This window comes from Eriocheir sinensis, unplaced genomic scaffold (assembly GCF_024679095.1).
Source record: "Eriocheir sinensis breed Jianghai 21 unplaced genomic scaffold, ASM2467909v1 Scaffold1, whole genome shotgun sequence".
NCBI lineage: Eukaryota > Metazoa > Arthropoda > Malacostraca > Decapoda > Varunidae > Eriocheir > Eriocheir sinensis.
This window is the reverse complement of record NW_026110295.1, coordinates 2,033,234-2,059,852: the sequence shown is the minus strand read 5'-3', so window position 1 is coordinate 2,059,852 and position 26,619 is coordinate 2,033,234. Positions and strand designations below refer to the sequence as shown.

Here is a 26,619-nt window from a genome sequence, read left to right as displayed (position 1 = left end):
TTATCGGGTCCGGGACTTTTATTTGTTTTAAGTGAATGGAGAGCTTTAAGGTTTTCATCGGTTGTTATTTCAAAATTAGGCAATGCATGCTCGAGATTTACATTAGTACTGGTGCTGGTGGTAGTGGGAGGAAGACTGTTAGTATTAAACACCGAGGAAAAGTAATTGTTTAAGAGATTTGCAATGTGTTGGCTGTCAGTCACCAGTGCACCGTCGCTGTTTGTTAAAGGTCCAATTCCACTTCTGATCGCCTTTCTGTTGTTTATGTAACTGAAGAACGATTTCGGATTATTTTTACAGTTGGCTGCAATATTTTCTTCATATCTACGCTTTGCCTGACGCACTAATCTTTTTACTCGTCGCCTGGCACCATTATAAAGTCTAATGTTTTCGGGCGTGCTTTGTTCTTTCTTTAACCTGTAAGACAATTTTCTCTCCCTGACTGAGTGTTTAATTTCGCTATTAAACCAAGGTGGGCTTTTATTAGTGTTAATTCGCTTCTCGCACAAGGGGACGAATGTGTTCTGAGTGAGTATATGATTTTTAAAGCTTAGCCAGGCTTCCTCTACATTGCCGTCATCTGATAGTTGTATTTCTGTTAGTTTTTGTCGGATTTCTACGAAGTTAGCTCTTTTGAAATTAGGCACCTTTACTTTATTTTCAGTCACTGATGTTTGAGCTCTAATGTCGACGCGCACTGATTTATAATCGCAAGAGCCGAGGTGTTCTCCTACCGTGACACTACTGACTAGGTTATCTTGGGTCGTTATAACAAGGTCGAGTATATCATTTTGTCGAGTTGGCTCAAGAAACCATTTGGCTTAGATGATTTTCTTCTAGAAATTCGATCATTCTATGTGACTCGCCTCCTGTACCTGACAGTGTCGCCCAGTCGATATGAGGGAGGTTAAAGTCTCCTAATATCAGTGAGTCGTTGTTATTAAGTGACTGCCTTAAAACGCTGTACATTTCAAGGTCGTCATCGAGTGATTGCCCGGGAGGCCTGTAGGTGACTGATATATTTAAATTGACTTTTGCAATGTTTACTCGCACGCACAAATGTTCAACGTTACTGTTTCCCGATGTTCTGTCAGTGGGTTGCAAATACCTTTTGATATAAAGGGCGACGCCACCGCCTCTACGGTTCACACGATCTTTGTTGAAGAGTCTATAGCCATCTATGTTGTACTCGGAACTTTAATCAATATTTGTGGTGTCGATAAATATTTCGGTTATGGCAATTATGTCAAAATTTTCTGTTAGAGCAGGACATCTCAGTTCATCAAATTTGTTGCTTAGGCTACGCGCATTGAAACTAAGGATTTTTAAGTTATCTAGAGGCTTGGTAATAGAGGTGGTGGTACTTGCGGGATCACGGTTACGGGTTTGTTGCGATGCACGGCGTCTATTTACACGGGCGGGGTGGAGGGACGTGGCTGAGGGTCGTTTTTTGATCGAGAGAGAGAGAGAGAGAGAGAGAGAGAGAGAGAGAGAGAGAGAGAGAGAGAGAGAACAATTATTTGACGTTAGAGTCAGGGTCTTTTTTTTCTTTTTCTTTCCCTACTTCCCTTTTCCCTTCTACTTACTTCCTTAATCTTTCTTTTTATTGCCGTGTCAAATGAAAACAAACACATCGTAAATAGACAACGGCAACAGAGGAAAGTAAAACTGAAAACAAGCAAAAAAGATATTCAATAATAATCACAATCAATCAATAATCAATGTCTGAAAGCATCAGTTTGCCGGCATAACACACTCAACAGCCATCCACCATCAACTCGTCACTGAAGTCCATATATTATTAAAAGTATCGGGCGCCCATTACGACCATTCCCAAGGCCACGGAGAAAGTTGGAAAGTTTCGTTTAGTCGGCGCAACATCTGTGGTCATATGCCGGAGAGAGACAGAAGGGGAAGGAATTATAGGAGAAGGGAACAGTTGGAAAGTTTTGTTTAGTCGGCGCAACATGTGGCCATATGCCGGAGAGAGATAGAAGGGGAAGGGATTATAGGAGAAGGGAACGGACCCCAGGAGACGGGACACAACCCCTGATTTATACTTGGTACCCATTCACTGCTGGGTGGACAGGGGCGTAGGGTATCTGAAAAGCCGCCCAAATTATTCCACTCCGCCCGGGAATCGAACCCAGGCTCTCTCGGTTGTGAGCCGAGTGTGCTTACCACTGCACCACGAAGCCCCCTGCCACGAAAAAGATTAACCAAGTTTTCAGGGGTGATTTTTCCCGTTCAAGATGCAGAAGTCGTGTAAAACTATCACATTACAAAACAGTCCATGAATATCCCAGCGACTTCTACGAGAGGCTATTCAAACAGGCGAACTGCGGTGCCGAGACGCTGAACAATAAGAACATGTTTGCCGGGCTCCCATTACGACCATTCCCAAGGCCACGGAGAAGACTAACGAGGTTTTCAGGGTGATTTTTCCCGTTCAAGATGAAGAAGTCGGGTAAAACTAAGGTATCGGGCTCCCATTACGACCATTCCCAAGGCCACGGAGAAGATTAACGAGGTTTTCAGGGTGATTTTTCCCGTTCAAGATGAAGTAGTCGGGTAAAACTAAGGTATCGGGCTCCCATTACGACCATTCCCAAGGCCACGGAGATTAACGAGGTTTTCAGGGTGATTTTTCCCGTTCAAGATGAAGTAGTCGGGTAAAACTAAGGTATCGGGCTCCCATTACGACCATTCCCAAGGCCACGGAGAAGATTAACGAGGTTTTCAGGGTGACTTTTTCCCGTTCGAGATGAAGTCGGGTAAAACTAAGGTATCGGGCTCCCATTACGACCATTCCCAAGGCCACGGAGAAGACTAACGAGGTTTTCAGGGTGATTTTTCCCGTTCAAGGTGCAGAAGTTGTGTAAAACTATCACCAGCGTCACAAAACAGCCAACGAACATCCCTTCTAGGAGAGGCTTTTCAAACAGGCGAACTGCGGTGCTGATACGCTTAACAATACGGGCTAAGAGCTTGTTGCCCACCTATCGTCCTTGCCTCATAACATACCAACAGCCAATCGACAGCAACTTGTTATTAAGAACATGTTGCTCATCTCTTCCCTGCCTCACAAAACATTACTGCTCAGCTCTCGTCCTTGCCTCATAACACAAAGCAAGCAACCGCCACCAACTCGAATGTTCCTCACCTCTCGTCACCGTAGCGGCCTCCTCGTGTGCATAATATATTTCTTCGAACGTTGCTTCCTTATAACGCATCAACAGTCACTCTCCACCAGCTCACGTCACCGCGAATGTTATATTGCTCACCTCTCGTCCTTGCCATAACACACAAAACAGCCGCCTGCAATCAACTCGTCACCAAGAACGTCCTGTTGCTCACCTCTCGTCCCTGAATCGGCCTCCTCGTGCGCAGAAAACCCTTCGTACGACCAACACCCACACCCACGGCACACCCTTGGCCATATAAACAGCAGCAGATGAAGCTCACCGGAGGCTCGGTTCTGACGTCACGGCGTACTACCTTGTGATTGGCTGGAAGCCGGAAGGTGAAGCATTGACGGAGGCCCCTCATTGGCCCTCGGGATGGCGGGGCAGACGAGGAACGACAAGCGTGTGGAAATCAATACAAAAAGTACCGTGAAAACGTTTACTTTAAGGAGTCACTAAGTATTTCTACAGCATGATTTTTTTTATGCGTTTGTGACAGGAAATTCAACCTTGGATTAATACCCTAGTACGTGGTGAGCCCGTGGACCTAGGATCGAGTCCCACCTAAACGCGCTGATATTTCAAGCCATCGCCGAGTGGATGATGATTACCCACATGCTGCCCAGGCCTTCAATCAACCCTAACTTCAGTGATTTCGTCCAAGAGGAGCACCGGGGGGCAGCATGGACCAAGCAAGAGTCATACATCACGGCAGCTACTATAAAAAAAAAATTCGCCTGCGCCGCTAACGGGCTGGGGTCGACCAAGAGGCCTCTCAAGAAAGCTTGCAGGCGCTATTGGCAGCATATAAAAAAAGTTGTTAAGTTTGCTTGATATAAAGTTGCTGTCTGACTTACGTAAGTTACTGAGAGTTTTGAATGTTTACTGTTGACTCATCAGTCTAGCTGTTGGTTAATGATAAATTTGGTGCCATTATTAAACTTTGCGTTTTGTTTTCATAAAATATTTCGTAAATTTAACTGAGTGTGTTACTGGACCATGCTTCCCCGGCCCCCGCTGTCCAGGCCGTGTGTTCCCTCGGGCGGGTCATAGGGCGTGTCCTCGAGCAGCAGGCCCCACCCGTAGAAAAGTGCCCGAGTGCTTCATCGGGTGCTACTCCACGCCAGTTTGTACGATCCTGAGCAAGGCCCAGAGTGTTAGGCTCCACACCATGACGCCGGCCACCATGGAGACCCAGACAGTACCTGAGGAAGAAATGACGCATGGCACCAACGCTTGACTGAACACACACACACACACACACACACACACACACACACACACACACACACACACACACACACACACCAACGCTTCTCAACCAGCCCAGACACAGACACATCCTCCCACCTGCAGTGAACCGCCCTAAGCACTCAGTGAGACACCACAACATTATTGCCCCGATACGGGCACGGACTGACCGCTATAAGAACAGCGCAGTGCCCATGATGGTCAAGTATATTAACAATGCAAATTAAGAGCAGCACTATTTGTATGTTTTGTAAATATTTTTCATTAGCATTTATTGTTGTTGTTATTATTATTATTATTATTATTATTATTATTATTATTATTATTATTATTATTATTATTATTATTATTATTATTATTATTATTATTATTATTATCATTATTAGTATTATCTTTACTATGATTATTGCTATTATTGTTATTTCTATTTTCCTTTTTAGTTTCAATCATACTACTTTGTTCATTTGTCTCATTCATTTCATTTCATCTTCCATTGATGTATATTTTCAGCTCTAGGGCTGCCTGCTACTTCATGCAATAAACCGTTTATTATTATTATTATTATTATTATTATTATTATTATTATTATTATTATTATTATTATTATTATTATTATTACACACACACACACACACACACACACACACACACACACACACACACACACACACACACACACACACACACACACACACTTTAGGAAAACAAAGTGAACTTTAACATTGCATTGAGAGAATATTTTCAAAAATAAAATACTATACTTAATTATTCCAGTCGTACTGCTTCATATACGAATAATTGTGTGTCTACTTCAATATTTGCCGAGCAGTGTGAAATAGCCCTTCAGTTTTGGCAGGAACCGGAGCTGCTTTCGACGAGTCCTAATAATGAAAGGTTTCACGTGGCCACTTGAAACACATTTTTATATACTCAAGGGAAGAGGAGTACGGCCGCCGTAGCTTTAAATTGCACCGACGGTCTTGGTTAGGCCGTGCACGTGTTGTGTGTAAGAGTAACATAATTATCATAAGAAGATTTCAAGATGATCGGACAAAAAAATATTTTACAAAAAATGACGCTGGCTATTTGTCCTCAGCAAGTTCCTTCTTACCCGCACATCGATACTTTTCTATCATCCTAACAAGCTTATGTGATTTCCTTTTCAATATGTTTTCATTTATCATTTGAATGTTTTTACATAGCATGGAAAAAACATGACGTTTAAAAAAAATCTAATCACATATATTTCTCCTTTAAAATTTGAACTTATAAAAGTTTTATTGATTTCATGCAAACCTGACAACACCGTTAGCCAGACCGATGTATTTATCTGACAATGTATGAGAGAGAGAGAATGTTATAGAACCATCTCTTACCTTCTAAGGGCCTGAAGAGAGAGAGAGAGAGAGAGAGAGAGAGAGAGAGAGAGAGAGAGAGAGAGAGAGAGAGAGAGAGAGAGAGAGAGAGAGAGAGAGAGAGAGAGAGAGAGAGAGAGAGAGAGAGAGAGAGAGAGAGAGAGAGAGAGAGAGAGAGAGAGAGAGAGAGAGAGAGAGAGAGAGAGAGAGAGAGAGAATGTTATAGAGTAGGTAGGAAGACACCTACCGAACGGGCGCAAGCCACTCCCGGTGAGGCATATATGGGAGGTGAGAAGGGAGCTGAAGCCCTCCAGAGACTCTTCCCATGTCCTCACTAACCGTTTCCCTATTGTCTCACCAACACCGGAGAGTAATTCAGCATGCTCTCTAAAGATAGATCCTCTCTCTATCCACACCACACTTCATTCACACAACATATACACCTTTTCCCAAAATTCAAATTTCAAAATGGCGCACCTATATCAAGCCTCGGAGTCCCCACTTGGGGGGGGACCACAAATTCCCCCAGGGAGGACTCCCCTTCTGGCTGCCGACCCGAGAGGTGTCTTGATAACTCCTCGAACCTCTTTCTTCTCAGTTTCTGCAACATTCGCGGTCTTCGTTCTAATTTTCATTCTGTGGAACATCATCTCTCCTCTTCTAAACCTCACCTTCTCTTCCTTACCGAAACACAGGTTTCTGAGGCTACTGACAACAATCTCTACTCTGTCCCCTCCTACTATATCCTAAATTTCAATCCAAAGCTGGATGTTGCGCCTACGTTCTCAACGACATCACTTGCTCTCGTGCCCACAACCTTGACTCTTCTGAATTTTCTACCATCTGGCTAAGACTTCATTGTCAATCTATTACTAAATACATCTGTGCTGTTTATCTCTCACCTAACTCTACTAACTATGTAAAATTCTTTGACTATTTGAACTCTAAAGTGTAGCATATCTTGACCCACTCTCCCTTCGCTGAAATCTCCATCCTAGGATATTTCAATGTTCACCACCAGCTTTGGCTTTCATCTTCTTTCACTGACCATCCTGGTGAACAAGCCTACAACTTTGCTATCCTCAACGACCTAGAGCAGTTGGTCCAGCACCCTACACGTATTCCCGACCGTCTTGGAGACCGGCCCAGCATTCTAGACCTCTTCCTTACCTCAAACCCTTCTGCTTATTCTGTCAAACTGTTCTCTCCGTTGGGCTCCTCCGATCACAATCTTATTTCTGCATCCTGTCCTATCGCTCCTGTACACCCTCTGGACCCACCGAAGAGGCGATGCTTCTGGCATTTTGCTTCAGCTCGGTGGGACGACGATTCCAGGATAGAGACCCATCTGTGTGTGCTCAGCGCATCACAGAGGTGATTGTCTCTGGAATGGAGGCATACATTCCTCGTTCTTTCTCTACTCCTCACGCTAAAAAGCCTTGGTTTAATCACGCTTGTTCTCGTGCTGTCAATGATAAAGAGGCAGCTCACAAAAGGTACCAGAGCCTTCAAACTAATGCTAATTATGAACTTTACATTTCTGCCCGGAATCGTGCCAAATCTATTCTCCGACTTACCAAAACTCCTTCATCAATAGAAGATGCCAAAATCTTGCTTTCTCTAAATCTTCCCGGGACTTCTGGCATCTAACGAAAAACATCTCCAACTTCACTTCTTCATATTTCCCTCCTCTCCTTAGTCCTGACGGCAGCACCGCCGTCTCATCTATCTCTAAGGCTGAACTCTTCTCTCAAACTTTTTTTTCTAAAAACTCCACTCTGGACGATTCTGGGCATATTCTTCCTACTCATCCCCCCTCTGACTCCTTTATGTCTGTTATTAAGATTCTTAAGAACGATGTTTTCTATGCCGTCTCTGGCCTCAATCCTCAGAAGGCTTATGGACCTGATGGAGTGCCTCCTATTATCCTTAAAAACTGTGCCTCCGTGCTGTCACCCTTCCTGGTCAAACTCTTTCGCCTCTGCCTGTCAACATCTACCTTTCCTTCTTGCTGGAAGTATGCCTTCATACAGCCTGTGCCTAAGAAGGGTGACCGTTCCAATCCCTCAAACTACCGTCCTATAGCTTTTCTTTCTTGTCTATCTAAAGCTTTTGAATCAATCCTTAACCGGAAGATTCAAAAGCACCTTTCCACTTCTGACCTTCTGTCTAATCGCCAGTATGGGTTCCGCAAGGGGCAATCTACTGGTGATCTCCTAGCTTTCTTAACTGACTCTTGGTCATCCTCTCTTAGCCGTTTCGGTGAAACCTTTGCTATTGCGCTGGACATATCAAAAGCTTTTGATAGGGTCTGGCACAAATCTTTTCTTTCCAAACTACCCTCCTACGGTTTCTATCCTTCTCGCTGTACCTTTGTCTCCAGTTTCCTTTCTGACCGTTCTATTTCTGCTGTGGTAGACGGTCACTGTTCTTCCCCTAAACCTATTAACAGTGGTGTCCCACAGGGTTCTGTCCTATCTCCCACTCTTTTTCTGTTGTTCATTGATGATCTTCTTTCCAAAACGAACTGTCCTTTCCATTCCTACGCCGATGATTCCACTCTGCATTACTCAACATCTTTTAATAGAAGACCCACCCTACAGGAACTTAACGACTCAAGGCTGGAGGCTGCAGAACGCTTAGCCTCAGACCTTACTATTATTTCCGATTGGGGAAGAGGAACCTGGTGTCCTTCAACGCCCCCAAAACACAGTTTCTCCACCTATCTACTCGACACAATCTTCCAAACAACTATCCCCTATTCTTTGACAACACTCAGCTATCACCTTCCTCAACACTAAACATCCTCGGTCTATCCTTAACTCAAAATCTCAACTGGAAACCTCATATCTCATCTCTTACTAAATCAGCGTCCTCGAGGCTGGGCGTTCTGTACCGTCTCCGCCAGTTCTTCTCCCCCGCACAGTTGCTATCCATATACAGGGGCCTTGTCCGCCCTCGTATGGAGTATGCATCTCATGTGTGAGGGGGGCTCCACTCACACAGCTCTTCTGGACAGAGTGGAGGCTAAGGCTCTTCGTCTCATCAGCTCTCCTCCTCATACTGATAGTCTTCTATCTCTTAAATTCCGCCGCGATGTTGCATCTCTTTCTATCTTCTATCGATATTTCCACGCTGACTGCTCTTCTGAACTTGCTAACTGCATGCCTCCCCCCCTCCCGCGGCCCCGCTGCACACGACTTTCTACTCATGCTCATCCCTGTACTGTCCAAACCCCTTATGCAAGAGTTAACCAGCATCTTCACTCTTTCATCCCTCACGCTGGTAAACTCTGGAACAATCTTCCTTCATCTGTATTTCCTCCTGCCTACGACTTGAACTCTTTCAAGAGGAGGGTATCAGGACATCTCTCCTCCCGTATTTGATTTTGTTTTCGGCCACCTCTTTTGTTTATTTTTTAGGAGCAGCGAGTAGCGGGCTTTTTTTTATTATTGTTTTCTTTTTTTGTGTGCCCTTGAGCTGCCTCCTTTGTTGTGAAAAAAAAAAAAAATCCTCTCTTAGCCGTTACGGTGAAATTTTCTCTGTTGGGCTAGACATATCGAAAGCCTTCGATAGAGTCTGGCACAAGTCTTTGCTTTTTAAACTGCCCTCTTTCGGATTCTATCCCTCTCTTTGTTCCTTTATCTCCAGTTTCATTTCCGGCCGTTCTATCTCTGCTGTGGTAGACGGTCACTGTTCTTCCCCTAAACCTATCAACAGTGGTGTCCCGCAGGGCTCTGTCCTATCACCCACTCTCTTCCTGTTATTCTTCAATGATCTTCTTTCCTTAACAAACTGTCCTGTCCACTCATACGCCGACGATTCCAATCTGCATTATTCAACTTCTTTCAATAGAAGACCATCCCAACAGGAAGTACATGACTTCAGACTGGAGGCTGCAGAACGCTTAAGGGTGATGGACATGATGATTGCTATCATTTCCGTTTTTTTTTTTTCACCTATCAAGTCGACACAATCTTCCAAACACCTATCCCCTATTCTTCGACAACACTCAGCTGTCACCATCTTCAACGCTAGATATCCTCGGTCTATCCTTAACTCAAAATCTGGACTGGAAACTTGATGTCTCTCTCACTAAATCAGCTTCCTCGAGGTTGGGCGTTCTGTATCGTCTCCGCCAGTTCTTCTCCCCCGCACAGTTGCTATCCATATACAGGGGCATTGTCCGCCCTTGTATGGAGTATGCATCTCACGTGTGGGGGGGCTCCACTCACACAGCTCTTCTGGACAGAGTGGAGTCTAAGGCCTTCGTCTCATCAGCTCTCCTCTTCTGACTGATAATCTTCTACCTCTTAATTTCCGTCGCGATGTTGCCTGCCTCTCTTTCTATCTTCTATCGATATTTTCACGCTGACTGCTCTTCTGAACTTGCTAAATGTATGCCTCCCCCCCTCCCGCGGCCTCGCCTCACACGGCTTTCTAATCAAACTGATCCCTATACTGTCCAAACCCCTTATGCAAAAGTTAACCAGCATCTTCACTCTTTCATCCCTCACGCTGGTAAACTCTGGAACAATCTTCCTTTAACTGTATTTCCTCCTGCCTACGACTTGAACTCTTTCAAGAGGAGGGTATCTGGACACCTCTCCTCCCGAAATTGACTTATGTTTTTGGAGACTCCTCTGTACTCTATTCAGGAGCAGTAAGTAGCGGTTTTTTTTTTTCATTATTGTTTTTTTTTCACGTCTGTAAAAAAAAAAAATTTTCTTCGAGTATGTATGGGTGTGCGTACGTGTGCATGCGTCTACTGCTACCTGTATACTGTTATACATTCATCAATTTTATTTGAAGCACGATGACTTTTTTTCAGGTTACGAGTCTGTATGCAGCCTTCCCCTTAGACAGTTTGTCATGGACGCCTATAACAAATAAAAGCTGATTTGGTTTAAAGCGTATTTCTATACATCCTTTTTGTTGTGTATATGCTGCGATTGGCTGACTGCCGGTACATAACAACTGTTCCACCATTGTTGCTTACTGCTAACCATAATATGGAGATATGCTGTGGGAAAAACAAGTTCCTTAATATGATGAACCTAACCACTGGAATCGTGTTTAATAAGGCAAACACAACATACAAATAGAGCAACATAAGCCTAGGTTAATTAATGGTAATCCATCTATATATTACATAGGTGCCGTGCATACACCACTGTAAACCACACGGAACACATATAATAATAATAATAACAATAACAACAACGAATAGCATAAATCCGCATTGTTTACGTGTTTCCCATCGTTTACGGACGCATTGTTTACGTATTTCGCATCGTTTACGGTCGCATTGTTTACGTTTTTCGCATCGTTTACGGTCGCATTGTTTACGTTTTTCGCATCGTTTACGGGCGCATTGTTTACGTGTTTCCCATCGTTTACGGTCGCATTGTTTACGTTTTTCGCATCGTTTACGGTCGCATTGTTTACGTTTTTCGCATCGTTTACGGTCGCATTGTTTACGTGTTTCCCATCGTTTACGGTCGCATTGTTTACGTTTTTCGCATCGTTTACGGTCGCATTGTTTACGTGTTTCCCATCGTTTACGGGCGCATTGTTTACGTGTTTCCCATCGTTTACGGTCGCATTGTTTACGTTTTTCGCATCGTTTACGGTCGCATTGTTTACGTGTTTCGCATCGTTTACGGGCGCATTGTTTACGTTTTTCGCATCGTTTACGGGCGCATTGTTTACGTTTTTCGCATCGTTTACGGTCGCATTGTTTACGTTTTTCGCATCGTTTACGGGCGCATTGTTTACGTTTTTCGCATCGTTTACGGGCGCATTGTTTACGTATTTCGCATCGTTTACGGGCGCATTGTTTACGTTTTTCGCATTGTTTACGGGGGCATTGTTTACGTTTTCGCATCGTGTACGGTCGCATTGTTTACGTTTTCGCATCGTTTACGGTCGCATTGTTTACGTTTTCGCATCGTTTACGGTCGCATTGTTTACGTTTTCGCATCGTTTACGGTCGCATTGTTTACGTTATCGCATCGTTTACGGGCGCATTGTTTACGTTTTCGCATCGTTTACGGGCGCATTGTTTACGTTTTCGCATCGTTTACGGGCGCATTGTTTACGTTTTCGCATCGTTTACGGTCGCATTGTTGACGTGTTTCGCATCGTTTACGGACGCATTGTTTACGTGTTTCACATCGTTTACGGACGCATTGTTTACGTTTTTCGCATCGTTTACGGACGCATTGTTTCGCATCGTTTACGGACGCATTGTTTACGTTTTCACATCGTTTACGGACGCATTGTTTACGTTTTCGCATAGTTTACGGACGCATTGTTTACGTGTTTCGCATCGTTTACGGGCGCATTGTTTACGTGTTTCGCATCGTTTACGGGCGGATTGTTTGCCGTACGTTCGCATCGTTTACGGGCGGATTGTTTACGTGTTTCGCATCGTTTACGGGCGGATTGTTTACGTGTTTCGCATCGTTTACGGGCGGATTGTTTACGTGTTTCGCATCGTTTACGGGAGGATTGTTTACGTGTTTCACATCGTATACGGGCGCATTGTTTACGTGTTTCATCGTTTGGCGGCATTGTTTACGTGTTTCGCATCGTTTACGGGCGGATTGTTTACGTGTTTCGCATCGTTTACGGCGGATTGTTTACGTGTTTCGCATCGTTTACGGGCGGATTGTTTACGTGTTTCGCATCGTTTACGGACGCATTGTTTACGTTTTTCGCATCGTTTACGGGCGGATTGTTTACGTGTTTCGCATCGTTTACGGGCGGATTGTTTACGTGTTTCGCATCGTTTACGGACGCATTGTTTACGTGTTTCGCATCGTTTACGGGCGGATTGTTTACGTGTTTCGCATCGTTTACGGGCGGATTGTTTACGTGTTTCGCATCGTTTACGGACGCATTGTTTACGTGTTTCACATCGTTTACGGGCGGATTGTTTACGTGTTTCGCATCGTTTACGGGCGGATTGTTTACGTGTTTCGCATCGTTTACGGACGCATTGTTTACGTGTTTCGCATCGTTTACGGACGCATTGTTTACGTTTTTCGCATCGTTTACGGGCGCATTGTTTACGTTTTTCGCATCGTTTACGGGCGCATTGTTTACGTGTTTCGCATCGTTTACGGGCGCATTGTTTACGTGTTTCGCCTCGTTTACGGGCGGATTGTTTACGTGTTTCGCATCGTTTACGGGCGCATTGTTTACGTTTTTCGCATCGTTTACGGGCGCATTGTTTACGTGTTTCGCATCGTTTACGGCCGCATTATTTACGTGTTTCGCATCGTTTACGGGCGCATTGTTTACGTGTTTCGCATCGTTTACGGGCGCATTGTTTACGTGTTTCGCATCGTTTACGGGCGCATTGTTTACGTGTTTAGCATCGTTTACGGGCGCATTGTTTACGTGTTTCGCATCGTTTACGGGCGCATTGTTTACGTGTTTCGCATCGTTTACGGGCGCATTGTTCACGGGCGTCTAAGTAACGGAACGTCTCGGGACGAGGGGGCAGTGGAGGAGGCCCCTTCCGCGAAGGTGTCGCCGGCCTGCTCCTCGACTGGGCCGGGGCCGGCAGCCTCCTCCTCTTCGTACCCCGCGCGTTTTGTGTGCCAGTCAGTGTGTTTTTAATGGACTCAGTCTTGTGTTTGTGTGTGCCAGTCAATGTGTTTTGAGGGACTCAGTCTTGTCTTTGTGTTTTTTTTTTTTACAACAAAGGAGGCAACTCAAGGGCACACACAAAAAAAACAATAATAAAAAAAAGCCCGCTACTCGCTGCTCCTAAAAAAGAAACAAAAGAGGTAGCCGGAAACAAGATCAAATACGGGAGGAGAGATGTCCTGATACCCTCCTCTTGAAAGAGTTCAAGTCGTAGGCAGGAGGAAATACAGATGAAGGAAGATTGTTCCAGAGTTTACCAGCGTGAGGGATGAAAGAGTGAAGATGCTGGTTAACTCTTGCATAAGGGGTTTGGACAGTATAGGGATGAGCATGAGTAGAAAGTCGAGTGCAGCGGAGCCGCGGGAGGGGAGGAGGCATGCAGTTAGCAAGTTCAGAAAAGAAGGCATTTGACAAAGTTCCACATTCAAGACTGCTGTGGAAACTAGAAAATAAAGGAGGATTGAGAGGGAAAATGAAGAGCTGGATGGAAAGCTACTTAAGAGGAAGAGAGATGAGAACCATGGTTAAGGACACTAGATCGGAATGGAGAACGGTGGAAAGTGGAGTGCCCCAGGGGTCGGTTTTAGCACCAGTACTCTTCCTAGTCTATATTAATGATATGCCAGAGGGAGTAAACAGCTACATGAGCCTGTTTGCAGATGATGCTAATGATGCATACTCGTATGGAGTATGCATCTCATGTGTGGGGGGGCTCCACTCACACAGCTCTTCTGGACAGAGTGGAGGCTAAGCTCATTCGTCTCATCCTAGTCTTCTACCTCTTAAATTCGCCGCATGTTGCCTCTCTTTCTCTCTTCTATCGATATTTCCCACGCGACACTGCTTCTGAACTTGCTAACACTGTAAAAAAAAAAAAAAAAAAAAAAAGGAGCTGCAAGAAGACCTAAACAAGATTTGGAATGGAGTCAGAAATGGATATGAAATTCAACGTGAAGAAATGTCATATTATGGAAATGGGAAAAAGTGTAGAAAGACCAAAATGGACATATAAAATGGGAGATGGTGAAACATTAAAGAAAGTAAATGAAGAGAGAGACCTGGGAGTAATAATGCAAGATTATATGCAACCAGAAAGTCATATAAATCGGATCTTCGGTGATACATATAACATGGTGAGAAATATAGGTATAGCATTCCACTACATGGACAAAGAATTGATGAAAAAAATAATTACTACTATGATCAGACCTAAACTAGAATACGCGGAAACAGTGTGGTCTCCACATATGAAGAAACACAAAAAAACTAGAAAGAATACAGAGGATGGCAACAACAATGGTTCCAGAACAGGAGGGACTGACATATGAAGAGAGACTAAAGGAAATGGAATTACCTTCACTAGAACAAAGAAGAGAAAGAGGAGACCTAATACAAATATATAGGCTATTGAGTAAAATGGAAGAAGTGGATAACGAGAATTGCTACTAAGAGAGGAACCTTCCAGCAGGAACATAGTAAAAAGTTGAGGAAGGGAAGATGCTCAAGAGACATAAAGAAATATAGCTTCCCACAAAGAAAAATAGAGGTTTGGAACAGACTAAGTGAAGAAATAGTATCGGCGAAGAGTGTGCAGAGCTTCAAGGAAAAGTTGGATAATTATAGATACGGAGACGGGACCACACGAGCGTAAGCCCAGGCCCTGTAAAATTACAACTAGGTAAATACACACACACTGACCGAGGTCAGACGTGGGGCGCAGCGCGCCGAAAGGAGAAGCCAGGGCCCAGCCTGTTGGCCTCCCCCCCTTCCCCTTCCCCTACTTCCCCCTCTCCCATTTCATTAAAATCCCAACTCCGTAAGAAACTTTTGTGCCATCAAGCTCTATCGCGGTGACAGACAGTGAGAGCAGTGCGTTTGTGGTGCCGTTAAGACACTGAAGAGGAAATGGCCAGTGTGACGGCGCCGCGGCCTTACCATCCGGCCAACTCCCCAGGTCCTCCCAGGTACACCAGCCCGACCATCATCCGGCTGGGTTAAGTCGGTGCAGTGCAGTGTTGAGGCCCGTCACTCAGGTGGAGGCAAGGGTGAGGCAACCAGCACTCCCCTCAACATAAAAGGCTGTGCAGACCCGGTGCGTGACGACAGACGTTCCCACGCCTGCTCTCTCGCTTGTCATCCTCTTCCCTTCTTGTCTCGCCGGCTGGATGCAGATTAGATCAACGCTAAGCCCATAAGCTGAGTGACGGTCGAAACCGCCTCTACCTGCACCCTGCCCCCCATCAGCCGCGACCTGACCCTTTCTGACCGGGGGTTGACCTGGAGCTTAACACCTGACACACCACCCAGAAGACTGCCGCACAAACACACTGCATTCCAACACCGCACCTCCTCCCCCCAGCCCTAAACATTTTCATCACAACTTTCCCAGTGTTTACCACAGACCCCGATACCTCTTTCATACTGTACTTTTCCCCTTTTTATTGTACTTCAATATTATATATGTAACGTGTATATTTTCAGCTTAACAGCTGCTATCTCTTAATAAACCGATTATTATTATTATTATTATTATTATTATTATACACACACACGCGCAAGAGCCCCAGCCATTAGATATGTGTAGCTCCATGCTCAGCTACAGAACGAGCACACAGCCGTGCACAGCTTACACAGCGCACCTAACATGACACCTTGTCTTCACACACATCAAAAGACACTGAAAGACGCTGTGCCTAAACCCCCAAAAATATTTAGGAGGCACATAATCTCAGAACATCAACTCCAGGCATTAGTTGCAGGGCCGAGGTGTCCTGTATGAGGCGTAGAGGCAACGCTTGTGTCATACCTGTAGTCCTCAAGCTGGACGCAAGCTTTAGCGTGACACCACCCAGACTCCTCCGGTTACAAAGGACAAGTTCACAGAGTCCTATTTGGTGCAAGTGTAGCTTAGCTGTGTGGGGCGTGCAGCAAGGTGCAGGATTCCTTGGCCAAAACTTCAGCGCAGGCACGCAGCACTGCACCTTTCTGCACCAGTAGATATTGAAGTGAATCTCTAAGAATAATGGAGACGTGGCCATTGAGGTCAGCTTGGATGCCACGAGGCCACGGGTCTTGTGTGCTTCGTGACAGGAGCTTACACCAGGACCATCATAAGAGTATTTCTGCCATGATAATCGTCATGGAAAGTCTGGTGCCACGGAGAAGGAGGGCGCTGTGGTTTCACCAAAGAAGAGTGTGTCAGTCACATATGCAGTGTCCTAAGCAGTGCTGACAGATGATGGGACTGACTGTCTGTCATAATGCCACGGGAAGGCAATTCCTGGCGACTGTGGCACCACCTGCCAGGCTATGAAAAAGGATATATATATATATATATATATATATATATATATATATATATATATATATATATATATATATATATATATATATATATATATATATCAATCCTCAGAAGGCTTATGGACCTGATGGAGTGCCTCCTATTGTCCTTAAAAACTGTGCCTCCGTGCTGTCACCCTGCCTGGTCAAACTCTTTCGCCTCTGCCTGTCAACATCTACCTTTCCTTCTTGCTGGAAGTATGCCTTCATACAGCCTGTGCCTAAGAAGGGTGACCGCTCCAATCCTCAAACTACCGTCCTATAGCTTTACTTTCTTGTCTATCTAAAGCTTTTGAATCAATCCTTAACCTTTCCACTTCTGACCTTCTATCTGATCGCCAGTATGGGTTCCGCAAGGGGCGTTCTACTGGTGATCTCCTAGCCTTCTTAACTGACTCTTGGTCATCCTCTCTTAGCCGTTTCGGTGAAACTTTTGCTATTGCGCTGGACATATCAAAAGCTTTTGATAGGGTCTGGCACAAATCTTTGCTTTCTAAACTACCCTCCTACGGTTTCTATCCTTCTCTCTGTACCTTTATCTCCAGTTTCCTTTCTGACCGTTCTATTTCTGCCGTGGTAGACGGTCACTGTTCTTCCCCTAAATCTATTAACAGTGGTGTCCCACAGGGTTCTGTCCTATCTCCCACTCTTTTCTGTTGTTCATTGATGATCTTTCCAAAACGAACTGTCCTATCCATTCCTACGCCGATGATTCCACTCTGCATTACTCAACTTCTTTTAATAGAAGACCCACCCTTCAGGAACTTAACGACTCAAGGCTGGAGGCTGCAGAACGCTTAGCCTCAGACCTTACTATTATTTCCGATTGGGGCAAGAAGAACCTGGTGTCCTTCAACGCCTCAAAACACAGTTTCTCCACCTATCCACTCGACACAATCTTCCAAACAACTATCCCCTATTCTTTGACAACACCCAGCTATCACCTTCCTCAACACTAAACATCCTCGGTCTATCCTTAACTCAAAATCTCAACTGGAAACTTCATATCTCATCTCTTACTAAATCAGCTTCCTCGAGGCTGGGCGTTCTGTACTGTCTCCGCCAGTTCTTCTCCCCTGCACAGTTGCTGTCCATATACAGGTGCCTTGTCCGCCCTCGTATGGAGTATGCATCTCATGTGAGGGGGGGCTCAACTCACACAGCTCTTCTGGACAGAGTTGAGGCTAAGGCTCTTCGTCTCATCAGCTCTCCTCCTCATAATGATAGTCTTCACCATCTTAAATTCCGCCGCAATGTTGCCTCTCTTTCTATCTTCTATCGATATTTCCACGCTGACTGCTCTTCTGAACTTGCTAACTGCATGCCTCCCCCCCTCCCGAGGCCCCGCTGCACTCGACTTTCTACTCATGCTCATCCCTATACTGTCCAAACCCCTTATGCAAGAGTTAACCAGCATCTTCACTCGTTCATCGCTCACGCTGGTAAACTCTGGAACAATCTTCCTTCATCTGTATTTCCCCCTGCCTATTACTTGAACTCTTTCAAGAGGAGGTTATCTGGACACCTCTCCTCCCGAAATTGACCTCTCTTTCGGCCACCTTTTTTGTTTTACTTTAGAAGCAGCAGCGTGCGTGCTTTTTTATTATTATTTCTTTTTTGGTGCCCTTGAGCTGCCTCCTTTTGTTGTAAAAAAAAAATATATATATATATATATATATATATATATATATATATATATATATATATATATATATATATATATATATATATATATATATATATATATATATATATATATATATATATATATATATATATATATATATATATATATATATATATATATATATATATATATATATATATATATATATATATATATATATATATATATATATATATATATATATATATATATATATATATATATATATATATATATATATATATATATACTGGCATCTGTGTTCATCAGACAGACATCAGATGTGTCCCAAGGTGCATATTCGTGGTACTTTCTCAACAGAGCTGAGCCCCGCAATGACACAGACGCCTGACAGTCACAAATCAAGGAACCTGTACTTGGCAAAAATCCCTCTGGAAAAGTTGACACTAATCCGAGGGGTCTACAAGGAACTTAACGCTCCAGACCTATTGCGGAGGTGCTTGAACCCTAATGAGTCACTAAGTATGCTGGACTATTCAGTGACTCTTGTCCAGGGTTACTACACTGGAACACAACACTGGCAAGGAAGCCAACACATGGCAAACCTGGCGACAATGAGGCCTTCTGTCACCCTGGGCTATTACTATGCCCTGCACTAAGATGCCAGCCATACACTAGAATGCAATGTGAATGTGGCATAACACTCAGGCATGATACAGAGAGGGCTAGAATACCGCCTCTATTGTACTTGAGTTTCTTGTGTGGCTCTAGAATGTGGTGCAGCATGACAAAATAACACCTGGTACAATTGACTTGAGTTTCTTGCATGTATATAGAGTGTAGTGTACTCACCTCCACAGTGTCCTGGGGAAGAGGAGGTCACTCTTGCTAGTGACGGGGCCGCTCCAATGTGCCTGATGGAGACCAGTCACGCACAGCCTGGCGGACGGTGGACTGAACCTTCTCCACGTCTAACCTGAAATAGATAATATATAAATAGATAAACACTCATAACTCCACTCTCCTCCTGTTTCACCATATATACAGCCTTCCTCCCTTTCCTTATACACCATTTATACTTTCTTCCTCTCCCTCTCTTTCACCGTGAAGGAGGAAATGTACGCGAGGAAGCCAGGCCGAGGGATAAGTAAATATCGGTGCCTGTAGTAGTCTAGTTGTAGCATGTCTGAGCCGTGAGGAAGGACGTGTAATTGAGGCAGGAAGGAAGGGTCTTCACTCATCATGTTGGAAGAAAGATAAACTGAGAAGGGAAACAGAATGATATAGAAATTACAAAGGCCAAACTCACGACCCTTAGTTCACCTCACCCCGGGCTGCGGCTGCTTCTCAGACATGGCGTCCACAACCCTGCCGGTGAGCCTGACCATCTCGGCAGCCGACCCCCCTCTCCGGCACCTTCTTCAGGGAGTGAGTGCTGCCTGCAATGGATTAAACTTATAGTGATTCATGTAGCCAGGGCTGTTTGCTTGTAAAGGAGTGCAAAGCCCTCATCTTTGGTGAGTGGCAGATGCAGTACACTCCAGCATGCATCAGACCAGCACTTGCAACAGATACCAAGGGAACCTCATTACCCTGCATGGGCCCAGAAAACTCATCCACACCGTCACAGGGGCACTCAGATTTGGTATTTACTTGTCTGTCTCTCTGGGAAATGTGGCAGCAGAGTTGGCTTCCCACACTTGATATACACAAAGCCAAGGTTATATTCTGGGCCCAAAAAACTCATCCACACTGTCACAGGGGCACTCAGATTTGGTATTTACTTGTCAGTCTCTCTGAGGAATGTGGCAGCAGAGTTGGCACCCCACACTTGATGGAACAAATATATACACAGCAAAGGTTATTCTTGAGGCCTGGAACACTCCTCTAAACTGTAACTCTAACACCAGTGATGACCTAAACTTTCTTATCAACTCTACAGTCACATCTATACGGATTTGCTCCTTCGCCCACAAGACGTGATGAAGCAAGGAAGCAAGACACACTGGCATTACTAAGCACTCTGGGTTCTTGTTAGGGCCAGTTGTTAAGGCCAGAAAGGAGCTACGTCAGGTTGCCAGGAGTGTTTTACTCATTCACAGCGCACAAGCCTTAACTGCACAACTATCGCCAGGCTCACGAGACCAACCATGGAAACCCTGACAACTTCCACTAGAACCACGCACACACACACACACACACACACACACACACACACACACACACACACAGGAAAGGAGGAAGGATGGAAAGTGTCTTATACGAATATCAATGGAATAGGGTCATCATGGATAGAGTTTAACGACTATTTGAGAGACAGAACCTGATATTGTGGGGCTGACAGAAAATAATTTGTATGACTCAGTTTAGTTGGGGATTGGAGAAAGTGCATACAATATATGGAGGAGAGACAGATAGAGAAAACAGGGAGGAGGTGTGGTGCTGATGGTAAGGAAAGGCATTAGGGTGGAAGAGGTGATTGAGGGTGAAGGCTTGGCAGAGGTACTGAAAGTGAAAATTGTGGGTGCTGAAGGAAGAAGGAGGCAGTATGTAGGGTATGTGCCACCAAGAACCAATGCATGGAAGGCCCGAGAATATGAACAAATGATACAGGACACAGTGAGTTGCCTGGATGGAATGTTGAGAAGGGGTGAGAGAATAATTTTAATGGGTGATTTTAATTGCAAAGAGATAGAATGGGAGGACTGACATACGCGGGGAACCGAAGAGTTGTGGGGAGGAAGACTCCTGCGATGCTTCTGGCATTTTGCTTCAGCTCAGTGGGACGACCTGAGGATGTACTTTTCAGATTTCCCGTGGAATGATTAATGCTTCCAGGAGAGAGACCCCTCTGTGTGTGCCCAGCGCATCTCAGAGGTGATTGTCTCTGGAATGGAGGCATACATTCCACGTTCTTCCTCTACTCCTCATGCTAAAAAGCCTTGGTTTAATCATGCTTGTTCTCATGATATTAAAGATAGAGAGGCAGCCCACAAAAGGTTCCAGAGCCTTCGAACTCCCGCTAACTATGACTTTTACATTTCAGCCCGGAATCGTGCCAGATCTGTTCTCCGACTAACTAAAACTTCTTTTATCAATAGAAAATGTCAACACCTTGCTTCTTCTAATTCTTCCCGTGACTTCTGGCATCTAGCCAAAAATATCTCCTCCAATTTCACTTCTTCCTCTTTCCCTCCTCTCCTTAACCCTGACGCCAGCACTGCCGCCTCACCTGTCTCTAAGGCTGAACTCTTCGCTCAAACTTTCTGTAAGAGCTTCACCTTGGACGATTCTGGGCATATTCCTCCTACTCATCCCCCCTCTGACTCCTTTATGCCTGTTATTAAGATTCTTCCAAATGATCTTTTCTATACCCTCTCTGGCCTCAACTCTCAGAAGGCTTATGGACCTGATGGAGTGCCTCCTATTGTCCTTAAAAACTGTGCTTCTGTGCTGACACCCTGCCTGGTCAAACTCTTTCGTCTCTGCCTATCAACATATCTTTCCTTCCTGCTGGAAGTATGCCTTTGTACAGCCTGTGCCTAAGAAGGGTGACACTTCCGTTCCCTCAAACTACCGCCCTGTAGCTTTACTTTCCTGTCTATCTAAAGCTTTTGAATCAATCCTTAGCCGGAAGATTCAAAAGCACCTTTCCACTTCTAACCTTCTATCTGATCGCCAGTATGGATTCCGCAGGGGGCGTTCTACTGGCGATCTTCTTGCTCTCTTAACTGACTCTTGGTCATCCTCTCTTGGCAGTTTCGGTGAAACTTTCTCTGTTGGGCTAGACATATCGAAAGCCTTCGATAGAGTCTGGCACCAGTCATTGCTTTATAAACTGCCCTCTTTCGGATTCTATCCCTCTCTCTGTTCCTTTATCTCCAGTTTCCTTTCCGGCCGTTCTATTTCTGCGGTGGTAGACGGTCACTGCTCTTCCCCTAAACCTATCAACAGTGGCGTTCCACAGGGCTCTGTCCTATCACCCACTCTCTTCCTGTTATTCATCAATGATCTCCTTTCCATAACAAACTATCCTGTCCACTTGTGCGCCGACGAATCCACTCTGCGTTATTCAACTCCTTTCAATAGAAGACCATCACAACAGGAAGTACACGACTCCAGACTGGAGGCTGCAGAACGCTTAACCTCAGACCTTGCTATCATTTCCGATTGGGGCAGAAGGAACCTTGTGTCCTTCAATGCCTCAAAAACTCAATTTCTCCACCTACCAACTCGACACAATCTTCCAAACACCTATCCCCTATTCTTCGACAACACTCAGCTGTCACCTTCTTCAACACTAAATATCCTCGGTCTATCCTTAACTCAAAATCTTAACTGGAAACTTGATGTCTCTATCGCTAAATCAGCTTCCTCGAGGTTGGCCGTTCTGTATCGTCTCCGCCAGTTCTTCTCCCTTCGCAGTTGCTATCCATATACAGGGGCCTTGTCCGCCCTCGTATGGAGTATGCATCTCACGTGTGGGGGGGCTCCACTCACACAGCTCCTCTGGACAGAGTTGAGGCTAAGGCTCTTCGTCTCATCATCTCTCCTCCTCCTACTAATAGTCTTCTATCTCTTAAAGTCCGCCGCAGTGTTGCCTCTCTTTCTATCTTCTATCGATATTTCCACGCTGACTGCTCTTCTGAACTTGCTAACTGCATGCCTCCCCCCCCTCCCGCGGCCCCGCTGCACACGACAGTCTACTCATGCTCATCCCTATACTGTAAAAACCCCTGATGCAAGAGTTAACCAGCATCTTCAGTCTTTCATCCCTCACGCTGGTAAACTCTGGAACAATCTTCCTTCATCTATATATCCTCCTCCCTACGACTTGAACTCTTTCAAGAGGAGGATATCAGGACACCTCTTCTCCCGAATTTGACATTGCTTTCGGCCACCTCTTTTGATTCTTTTTTGGGAGCAGTGAGTAGCGGGCTTTTTTTATTATTATTTTTTTTTTTTTTGTGCCCTTGAGCTGCCTCCTTTATTGTAAAACATTTTTTTTTTTAAATGGCAATGGAACATGTGCTGACGCAATGGATTAAGGAACATACTAGATTCGGGAAAGAAGGAGAGGCATCAAGACTAGACCTGGTTTTTAGCATGGAACCAGAAGTAATAGAAAATATTCAAATAGATTGCCCAATAGCAAAGAGTGACCATGCGATTGTGGAATTTGAAGTTAAAGAAAAGAGAACGATTGACCGAAAAGAGGATCACAAAATAGGGAGAAGTAACTACTCTAAGGCAGACTTTGTTAATATGAGAACTTTTTTTGAAAATATTTGGAGTGGGCTGTACAAAGCCCAATGTACACAAGACAAGTGAGAGGAGTTTTTAAAGCTGTACAAAGAAGCCGAGAATGGATATGTCCCTAAGGTAACCAAAAGGGATGTTTGTAAAAAGGAATGGTTTAACAAAAGATGCGAGGCAGCTAGAAAAAGTAAGGAGGAAGCCTGGAAGGGATGGAGGAGACGAAGAAGAATCAACGCGTGGAACAATTTCAAACAAGCAAGGAATGAGTATACAAAGATTAGAAGAGAAGAAAAACGGAAATATGAAAAAGATATAATCGACAAATGCAGAGACCAACCTAAATTATTTTATAGACATTTGAACGGCAAATTAAAGAATAGAGAAACAATCGATAAACTGAAAATGGATGGAACTACATATGAAGACCAAGCAGAGATGGCAGAAGTGATGAACAATAGTTTTCATAGAGTTTTCACAAAGGAAGACGAATTCGTACAACCACCGGGCCAAGAAAGAGGAAGGATTATGCAGGAGATACAGTTAACGGTGCAGAAGGTCAAGGAAAGCTTGAACAAGCTGGATGTAAGAAAGGCGACAGGGCCGGATGAAGTATCACGGTGGATCCTGAAAGAATGTAGTGAGAAACTTGCAGAGAAACTGTACTCCATAATGAGCGCCTCTCTGAGTGAAGGAAGGGTACCACAAGATTGGAAGAGAGCAAACATAGTACCAATTTATAAAGGAGGAAAGAGAGAGGACCCATTAAATTACAGAGTGGTATCACTCACTAGTGTGGTAGCGAAGATATGTGAGAGGCTAGTTAAAAACAGGTGGTCGGATTTTTTGGAAAGTGAGAGAATTATCTCGGATTGATATGTTATTACTCAAGGGTGACATTTAATACAAGAGAAAGAAGGCTGGGGGGATGGAGTGTACAATTACACTCGAACGGCTGGAATCACAACACGGATCAAACAACAGATAAACATGGACCCTCTTCACATACGCAGACAAGCACACAGACTTACATTTATGTACAAGATCACGAACACTCACATTGACATTGACCCACAAACATACCTACACAACACAGTCAACGTACTCGTAACACACACACTCATAAATACCAAACATATCACACTAACACTGACGCATACAAGCACTCATACTTTCCACGCACCATACATGACTGGAACAGCCTCCCTCAACATATTTTAGCCTGCGGTACAATAGACTCATTCAGAAAACAAATACACACTCTCTGGTCACCACAGCACACCAACACTAACGATTACACTTGATTCACTTCCCTCCCCTGCACACCCGGCTCCCCCGTCCCCCCAACAGCTAACACAAATATGCGTGTTATGTACCTGTACGGCTGCCCTGCGCATCATGTATCCAGATCCAGTATGCCCGCCCCACCTGCGCCTTCCTCAGGGGGACGGGGCAGCCTGTGCGGCCCTCACACTGGGGCTGAGGTGACTGCCTCTCCCCCTCACTTTAGAGCTATCTCACTTTGTCTCACAACATGTCACTTCTTCTTGGGTGGTTTTATGGGGCTAGTTAGGCTGTGGGGCCACAGCCTCTTACTACAACATGTCACTCATCCAATAACGAGCTCGAACAGGACACAGGAAGAATGGAAGACATTTTACCTTATTTCAAGGGATCGCCGCCCCCACGCCAGCGCCTCCGCCTCCCACGCCTGCATATATTCTACTTATATAAGTGTCTCCGAGGGTTTAAATAAGGAAGTATTAGGTTTGTTATCGTCAAAATGTGGCTCTTGCTCTTGCTCTTGCTGTACAGTTCAGTTCAGTTCAGTAGTAGGCGTGGGATAAGCCTCGGCATGGCTCCCACTAGGCTGTTTCTTTAGTTGTGCTGCAGTTCCTGTGTTTTTCTGTGTCTTGTTTTCCAGATAGTTTTAATATATTCTTTTCTTTCTTGTATATTTTTGATTCATTGTTCACCAAATAGTAGTGTTTCTGCTATTATTTTGTCTGTGTTGTGAGAAGTTACCTGTAAGTTAAATTTGTTTCTTATATCTTCATAACCTGTACATTCTAAAAGAAAATGTTCTAATGTTTCCTTGTCAGTCATCATATGGACATCTCTCACTCTCTCCTTGGTAGCCATTTCTCCAGTTTAAACTTAGCGTGTTGGTTCTTGCTCTCATCATTAATTAACCATTAGCTGTACAGGTGACCCGCTGGGAGTCAGGCCTTCATATCGGCACACCCTGTAAAAATAAAACAAAACAAGCAGTATCCATTACAAATCTTCCAATTCCCTATTTCTTACACACCACATCTTTTCCAGAAAAATCTTCATGGCTGCTATAATTCTCTCATTTGCTTCAGCACTCAGTCCCAGCAGCAGCAGCATCCATTCCCTCTCCGTTCTTGCAATCCTCCCATTCACATCCCAGCCCATCAGTGCCACCCTCATCATCTCCGTCCTTTCTCTCCGGTACCTCCCGCACACCAGTATCACATGCACGACAGTTTCCTCCACACCCCTGTCACACATCTGACACACTTTGCTGCGGGACTCAGACCACCTGTAGTTTCTTGCTTTCACATTCATATACTGCGCTCGAGCTTGGAGGAGAAGATCACCACCCAGGCTTCCATCATACCAGCTGACACACTGCGGGGCATCCTTTTCCCTGTACCACTCCAAAGTACTCTTTCGCTCCATCGCATGCTTCCACCTCCTCAGACCGTCACCTTTCACTGCACTGTCTATCTCTCTCTTCCACTTTCTCACATCCCATTCTGGACCCTCACTGTTCCTGTCAGTCACCTTACATTCAAAGAAACGCCTCCCTTCCTCTCTGCTCACCCACCTGACTCGCATACCACTGTCACCAACCATTCTTATGCAGTTCTTAATCCTACCATCTGAGAATTATTGCATTAGTCAAGAAATACCTGGA

At 44.7% G+C, this 26,619-nt stretch overlaps 1 long non-coding RNA gene across 2 annotated transcripts; it reads right to left on the bottom strand.

The window, feature by feature from the left end:
* Positions 1-1,481: 1,481 nt before the first annotated feature.
* LOC126988861 (uncharacterized) lies at positions 1,482-26,498 on the bottom strand. Of its 2 annotated transcripts, none has more exons than XR_007742594.1 (4): positions 25,337-26,498; positions 19,748-19,858; positions 19,272-19,395; positions 1,482-4,390 (listed from the first exon to the last, which is right to left on the bottom strand). It is a non-coding gene; the product is annotated as an uncharacterized LOC126988861 (long non-coding RNA). The 2 variants fall into 2 exon arrangements; XR_007742592.1 differs by having other exon boundaries at positions 25,052-26,496.
* Between the last annotated feature and the right edge of the window lie 121 nt (positions 26,499-26,619).